The 7,992-nt window shown below is 41.3% G+C and overlaps 1 pseudogene; it reads right to left on the bottom strand.

Moving 5' to 3' along the window:
- Nucleotides 1–1,888: 1,888 nt before the first annotated feature.
- LOC125316649 lies at nt 1,889–4,014 on the bottom strand (annotated as a pseudogene).
- Between the last annotated feature and the right edge of the window lie 3,978 nt (nt 4,015–7,992).

Raw genomic sequence — 7,992 nt, 5'->3', positions numbered from 1 at the left:
GCCATTAAATTTTTAAGTGACCCATTTAAACACTTAAGCTAACCCATTTTTGACCCATCATAATCAAATATGGGTTGAACAAGGGTTATAGACCATGTTGTCACCTCTACTTTCTGCTAAGATGAGCAATGAGTACAAAGATGAACAATAGAGCAGGATTATCGGAGAAGACATATCCAAGTATTCCATTCCCGCAAGCCACCCAACCACACTATCTATCCGAGGAGTATGTGCAATTTCAAAACTCATAATTAAGAAAAAATATAGCACAGAAACAATGCATATAAACCATTGAATATGGTGTGGACCGTATGATAAATCTATCGATGTACCCAAGCAGATTCAACAGCCCAGATTTATTTGTATATAACCAAATCAAGAAATCTCTCACTCATCTTTGAAGTTCACAAAGTGGGGAACCGTACTTATTAGTGACTTCCTTGCCGATTAACTGCATCATAATTAACTTTCCAAAGCAAAATGGTTGTGGTGTTCAATTGTCGAACGTTTATACTTCTTTCATATAGTTTCAAGGACCTTTATGATGTAAAAAATTCGAGTTAATCACATGTTACAAGGGCATATGACCAAACTTTTTTAAGAAGCGACATATTCTCGGTCATGTGATGTTCAATTATGTTTTGCTTAAATTTTCATCCAATACTTCACAATGACCTACACTTCAATACATTCCCATAGCTAAAGTTTTGGAGGAGAAAAATCTCTGAACAAAAATTTAAGCTTGATCAGCCCAAACAGTACATTAGTTATCGACAGAAAAATGGGCAACAAGATGTTGACTGCATAAACTTGAAGTTCAAGGAGTTTGTTATCACAAAAGTCTACACAGAGTTTATATCCTAAGCACCATGGAAGGTGATTAGGATATAAACTCTATCTAGACTTTTGTTTAACACATAAACAAGCATGACACCATATTTCACATAACTGATTGAGAAATGTGCTAGAACAACCCCCCCCAAAAAAAAAAGAGGATAAAAAGGTGTAATCTCCCCCCTATGTTTGAGTCATCTCCACCTCATGATGGATTTGGTCAAACAGATTTAATGAGCTTAATTCCCAAAAAAAAAAAAAATTAAAAAAGCTCAACTTTAGGTGCACTCCAAATTCTTTCCTGGATATTTTTTTTGTCTAAAATAGATTCGTGACTTTAGGTCTAATCTAAATTTGCCTGACTCTTTCTTTTTCTTTCTTTTTGTCTAATAAAAATTCTCTAACTTTAACTCTAGTCTGAAATTTGCCACCGTTGGGGCCTTCATACGAAAATGGTCGTTAGTTGTCTTTGATTTCCTTAATTTTTACCTAAAAGAACGGTTTCCTTTTGGAGATAAATTTCCGCGTCTTCTTGTTGATGTGGATTTGTTATAGATGTTGGAATGCCGCAAGGTGATTTTCGGATGGATGGTTAACAAGGACAGATCTGATATTAGATTGAAAGTCAGTAATTTTTTTTTTTTTTTGTAAACAAAAGAAATTTGGGGAAAATTCTAGACCGAACCAAGAGTTTGGAAGTTTCTCGGACTAAAAATACCTGGGAAAAAATTGAAAGCGGGCTTGACATTGAAAATTTTTTAGACAAAGGAAAAAAGTTCGGGACAGGATTTGGAGCGGACCTATGGCTAACGATTTCTTTCAAGGGAATTAGGCCAATTTACCGTTGGCAAAAGTCACTCATATTTGTACCCATTCCCGAGCACGGATCCAAGGGTGGATACAATTTCCATCGCCGGGGGTTGGGGGTTACACGTGCACGAAAAATTTGGCACCCCGGTGGCACATGTCTTCTTTTTCTAATGTCACCATTCATTTCCGGGGTACGAAAATCAGATATTAGTCATTCATTCAATGGGCAGGCAAAAGAAGATAATTAGCAATAAACACGATAATATTGGTGTCGTCCTTCATCTTCCACCACCTCCAAAGAAACTCCCGACGAGGAGGCGGAGGAACCCGGCCTGCTTTCGCCGACGGTTTCCTCCACTTCCAAGGCGGAGAAGCAGGGCGTGGACGAGGATGACGACGAAGAGGAGGACAGCTACAGTGTTGTACAAAGACAACGGGGACGAAGGAGATCGGTGGCCGGGGAGACGACATTGATGATGGGGGCGGCGATCACCATGGACAAGCAAGTCCACGAAGGCGTCGTAGATGTAGCCGTGGTTGTCCTAGTCGTTGACCTATAAGTACCAACAAAGGAGCTCTTCGAGGCACTCCCGGTCGTCCCCCTTGATGCTGTGATCCTCGACTTCCTGAAGTCCTCGTACGGGTCTCTCGACTCCATCGCCAGCAACGTCACGTTCTCCTTCTTAAACGCCACGTCGCCATCCTAGTCATCGACCTCGTTCGCCTCGCAACCATCTTCATTCACTCTCACATTGGACATGGAGCACCGGTCGGTGAGGATGGAGCTAGTGTCGCTCCGACTCGGCTCGAAGAATAACCGGCGCTCGGAGTGGGTGCCGTGGACGAGGGACTTGATGTCGGCGGCGTCGCCGTCCTCGTCGTTGGTGTTGACACCTAAAATTACCTAAGCTGTCACGTGATAGGTGCGTGAGGAAGGCATGATTAGCTACACTTGGGCGTCTTGGAATCAAGTTATGGTTAATCAAGAGGATGCTGCGCGTCAGAGGCGGCAGTTTCAAAAAGCAGAGGGAAAAAGACGTGCGAAGAGACCATGATCAAAGCAGTTACACAAAAAGGAGGTAATCCCAAAAGGTGGAAAAGGAAGTGGCGCGCAAATCCAGGAACCGTCGATGAAAACCGTCGAAGAATGGAAGAACGTGCGGAAGTGGAGAACCAAAGGCGAGAACTTGTCGACGGTGACCAAGAAGCTATCTATAAATACAACAAATCATTCAACGAGAAGCCCTCCGAACAACTCAACAAACAAGCCTTTATCCTTTCACTTAGCTTTTAGTCTAGTCGTAGCTTTAGATTCCCGTCGTTTATTCAATTCAGGCGAGTTTCATATCCCGCAGTTAGGTGTCGTCGATTAGATTCCGGCGTCTGCTTGTCGGGTTCGATGCCGTTGATTCAATTCCGGTGTTGTACCCTTCATCTAGACGTGGCCGGTTTTGATTCCTGTTCCGGGTTTGGAACCACCGGTTCCGGGCTGGTTCCGGTTTCGGTTCGGGTTCGGAACCGCTGGTTCCTAGGCCCAACGGCTCTTTTCCCCGAGCCTCCTCCTTTTAAAAAAAAAAAAATGGATCGGAACCGAAACCGGCCCTTGAGGGGCGGTTCCAGTTCCGGTTCGGGGTTGGAATCGTGAGCTCGGTCAATGGGCCGGTTCCGAGCCCACGGTTCATTTGACCATGTCTACCTTCATCCATCTTGTCCAAGACCGTTGATTAGATTCCGGTGCGGTGTCCTACTTCCCCCTATCCAGTGTCGTCGATTAAATTTCGGCATTGTGTCCTTTATTTTGGTCCAACTCCGTCGATTCAATTTCGGTGTCATATCATAGGTGACAAGGTGTCGAAGGGTGGTTCTTCACAAATCATCGAATGTGTTGATCATCGAGTTACCCAGAGTCCGTACTACGTACTCGGCGCTAATACAAATATCGTCCGCATTTGATATTCTCTGTCCAAAAACGACCCAGAACTCCTTATCAGAAAACGAACGTTCTAGTTTGATAAAAGATTCTTGCGTAGATAATCCTTTTGGGCCTTAACCTCTCTTAGGTCAAGACTCGAGAACCTGTTTGGGCATAGTCGAAGGATTTTTAACGCGCAACAGTTGGCAAGGTTGTCGGGCAGCTCGAAAGGGACCGTGGAGAAGCTAGGGGACTCTTCCGAGGAGGAGGCAGCAATGGGGGAGGAGGGGGGTTCGGAGGTGTCAAAGGCGGAGTTGATTGTCTTGAAGGGGCCGTGGACTATATATGCGCATCTTTATATTTGTTTAGAGATAATTTCTAATAGTCAATCCGATCCCATAAAGTCTCAAATACCGAATCATATTAGTAATCGCAATAGAAGACACATAACAATCCATGGTCACAAGTGTTCTTAACTTTACCGATATGGATATATGCTAAAATCATTTCTAACATTGTTGTTCGAAAAGCCAGGTAATACATGAAACTCTGAGGTTGGGTAACACCACACCGGAACCGTTGAGGACAAAAAAGGATGTGAAATGGAATGGTAGGTCATTTTGCTAAAATCATTTCAATTGCGCCTTGTGAATATAGTCATTCCGCCCAAATATCCAAATAATAGGTTTATGACTAAATTGGAAATTTTTTAAAAGATTTAAGATTAAATTGACACAAAAAAATATTTGGGACTAAATTGGTCTTCGTACAATAAATTTAAGAATTTTTGGACATTTTTCCATTTGCATAGAAAACATCGATAACTAGTTTCATTACCAAGTCATATTTAGAACTTTGATGATGGTTTGGAATTCTTTGTAGGATACACAATTCCCCGTGGGCTGGGGAGTTTGATGGCCACTTCTGCTTTTCACTTGAATCTCGAGACCCACAAAGATCCTATTACGTTCAGGCTGCGCATGGTAATAATTCTATTTTAGAAAACAGATTATGATTAAAATGACTTTTTTTATTTATGTTCCTGAATGAGTTTAAGAGAATCAGAGCGCGTTTGATAACTGCCTAAAATTTCTGTTCCTAGAATAGAAACCCATGTGATAACTGCACAAAACTTATTTTTCGATTGAAGACTAATTTCCAATGCACACTAAAATAATTTAAATACATTATTTTTTAGCATGTCATAAATGAAACACAGATTTTAATACGTGACGTTTAAAGTTCGATTGAAGCATGGGACATGTTCTCACATTAAGGACTCAAATTTTTTTTTAAATGTTGCGTTATCCAAATACATACAAACATAACAGCTGAATAACCTAATTATCCACTGACAAAAAAAAAAAAAAAACAAATTATCCACCTTGATACGAAGTACAAGTCCTTCACTATCATTTTGCAACTTCTGTCCTAAATCCAAGTGGGTATTTGACTCCAGCTCCACGTGCAGATGATCACATTTTGTGACGCATGGTTATAAGTATATATGTTACCATCCGCACGTTGGATGCCCTTATCTTCTGTGACATTTTTTTACGTAAGAGTGAAATCTAAACTGATTCTGATTTTGCTCTAAAACTGATTCCGATTCTCCAAAAGTGATTCCGGGAACAGAATCAGAATCATTTACGTTATCAAATAGGATTTTCAAATTTTTTTGTTCCGGAGAATAGAATCAGAGAACCAGAGAGCTAGAATGGTTCTCATGTAGGCCAGAATGGTTCCAATAAAATGCCCTAGTGTGATTGAATTTTTTACGGCTTTCGAACTCCAAGACCGCGAATCGAATGTCATGCTGAAGAATTTCATGCTGTTCGAGTCAGGAATGAGACAATGAGGGGAGCGGAGTACCCGAGAGTTTTCTTGGGGACTTCCCTACACGTTTTGGTCACAAAATACAGGTACTCGTCTCCCTTTCTCAACCTCGACAGCCCGGAAATGGACCATCACGTTCATGGCTTCATTGGAATGAGTGCGATGTGGTTTCTAACATCTTCTATATGTTGGAATATGATCAGATATATAACGGTCAAGAGAGGTAAAATTCGCCGAAATCCGACTCTCAGCTTTGGGGAAGGCCTGCACATCAAGGTCATGGAAAAATAGAGATGAAAAGCTGCTTCCACCCTCTCGGAAGATCTCAACTTTCATTGACATAATGAAATGGTCTTTCAATGCTTTCTCTCTCGGCACATTTCACTGTTTATAAAGGAACATTTCACGAGAATAATGAGGCCAAATATTGTTTGCTTCGCGATGGGCTCAAAGTTTCAGGAACATTTATGACATCGACAGTGGGCCTAAAATGGGGATCCAAACATAAAGAAACTAATGGGGCCGAACCAAATTATAACATTTCTCTTAACCCATAACGCCTGCTTTGATTATATGCCTAAATAAGCTCGTCAATCGCGAAGGTTATAACAATACGATTGGCCCGCTACGTTCGATGGAAGCGAAGACTCCTTGAGGCGAGTCTTGAATGGACTGAGATTGAGTGGAGTTCATTGCATGTGGCGATGATCGATTAACTAGAAACAAGGAAGTTGAAGTCTCAACCGAAAAGGTAATGGTATCTAAGGGCGCGGACGATAATCATTTTGTTTCTCAATTTTTTTGTTTTTTTTGTTCTTGGGAGTAAATTTGGGATAGAAATCCGTTTGATCACATCATTTCATTTTTTATTTATTTCGAGGATAAATATTTAACCAGAAATAGGTTTGCAAAAGAAATGAGAAATGGAAAATTTTCCACTTTTCTATTTTTAGAACATACATAGAAATAGGAATTCTTCTCATCTTTTACTCCCCTTCTCTAGCGTCCATGGCGGATGGTGGCGTGCGGTCTCCCTCTTTCTCGCATCCTTATTGCCGGCCGTCATCCGCCAGCCTCTAGTCGCCGCTTGCCGGCCGTAGTCCATCGATCGCCGTTGAAATTTTATGTTGTTATCGAATCAATTTCTGTTTTAGGAATAGAAATTTTGCATCGTCGTCAAACGCTTGTTTTTTTGCTTAGAAACTCGCCCAGGGAATAGAGATAAAAAAAACATATTTTTAGCCAGAAATAGTTCCTAAGAATAGAATGATTACCATCCGTGCCCCGAATAATCGGGAGCTATTACAAGTCATCCTTGATGCATGATTTATGCAACGCCAAGTTGACCACTATCTTGTAGGGGTGAGCGGTTCCAGATTCCTTACGGGTTCCACCCGGAATCTACCCGTCGAAGCGGGTTCCTCATTTTTTGGAACCTAGAACTTACTCATCATATCTTGAAACCTAGAACCTACCCCGTCACAGGTTCTAGGGTCGGCTCCAAGGTACCCGGGAACCTGCCAATTTCTTTTCTTTTATTTTCTTTTTTCATTTTTTAGTTAAGCAAAATGAGAGTGAATGCTACAACTGCTAAAGGGAAGTAAAGGTGAGCGGTATTAGGTTCTGTACATGTTACATTTAAAACCTAAAACCAACCAATTGGAACATGTTCCTCATTTTTTGGAACTTGAAACCTAAAAATTTGTTTAGATCTAAATTATACACTCATCATTGAACGCCATAGAACATTGTAGAATCATGCGAAGACATGTATCAAGAAAAACACAAAATTATTTCAAGATCTAGGGTCCATGTTCCAGATTGTGGAACCCGGAACCTACCCGTTATAACAAGTTCCTTAATTTTTAGAACCTGAAACCTACCCTACGTACCTTGAAATCTGGAACAGGGCCGATTCCCATAGGTTCCGATTCCAAGTTCTCGATTCTACCCCGGAACCATGCTCACCCTTACTATCTTGGGTCCATTCCGTCGGGTTCTCGCCCCTTTCGCGCACTATCACGAATCCGAAGGGTAAAATCCAACTATATCCTCTTCTATTTTATTGCCCCAGGTGCGCGTGCAAGTCAAGAGGTGGTTGAAGATCATTGCAGAGAAAGGTGGGGATACACATCGGAGTGGCTCATTAAAAATAAATAAGGGAAAACTACAAAATCAGTCTCAACTTATTTGCACATATATAAATTCAGTTTTAGACCTTTAAATTTTGTTGATACAGTTCCAAACATTCGCATGCGATTCCAAGAATCATTTTGGCCGAATTTCAGCTAAAATTACTAATGTGGCCACCTAGCCATCACTAGTCGTCCTACTTGACACGTCGGTGATTGAACGGTAACAGCTCACGCGGAAAACAACGTCGTTTTGCTAAGAGTTGTGGCAAATGACCTGAGAAGCGAATTTCAAGAATTCTAGTTATCCACGTGGCCGTCTAGTCATTACCAGTCATTTAGTAATGCCACGTTGACTCAAGAAAAAGAAGTGTAAATTAAGAGTTGTGGTAAATGACCTGGACACTTTTGCTGAGTTTTATGCCCATTCTTTTGTTATTCAATGCGAATTCGATGCCTCTCGACTTA

Source organism: Rhodamnia argentea, chromosome 9 (genome assembly GCF_020921035.1).
Source record: "Rhodamnia argentea isolate NSW1041297 chromosome 9, ASM2092103v1, whole genome shotgun sequence".
Classification (NCBI taxonomy): Eukaryota; Viridiplantae; Streptophyta; class Magnoliopsida; order Myrtales; family Myrtaceae; genus Rhodamnia; species Rhodamnia argentea.
Note: the sequence above shows the minus strand (reverse complement) of the source record. Positions and strands in the feature narration are given on the sequence as shown.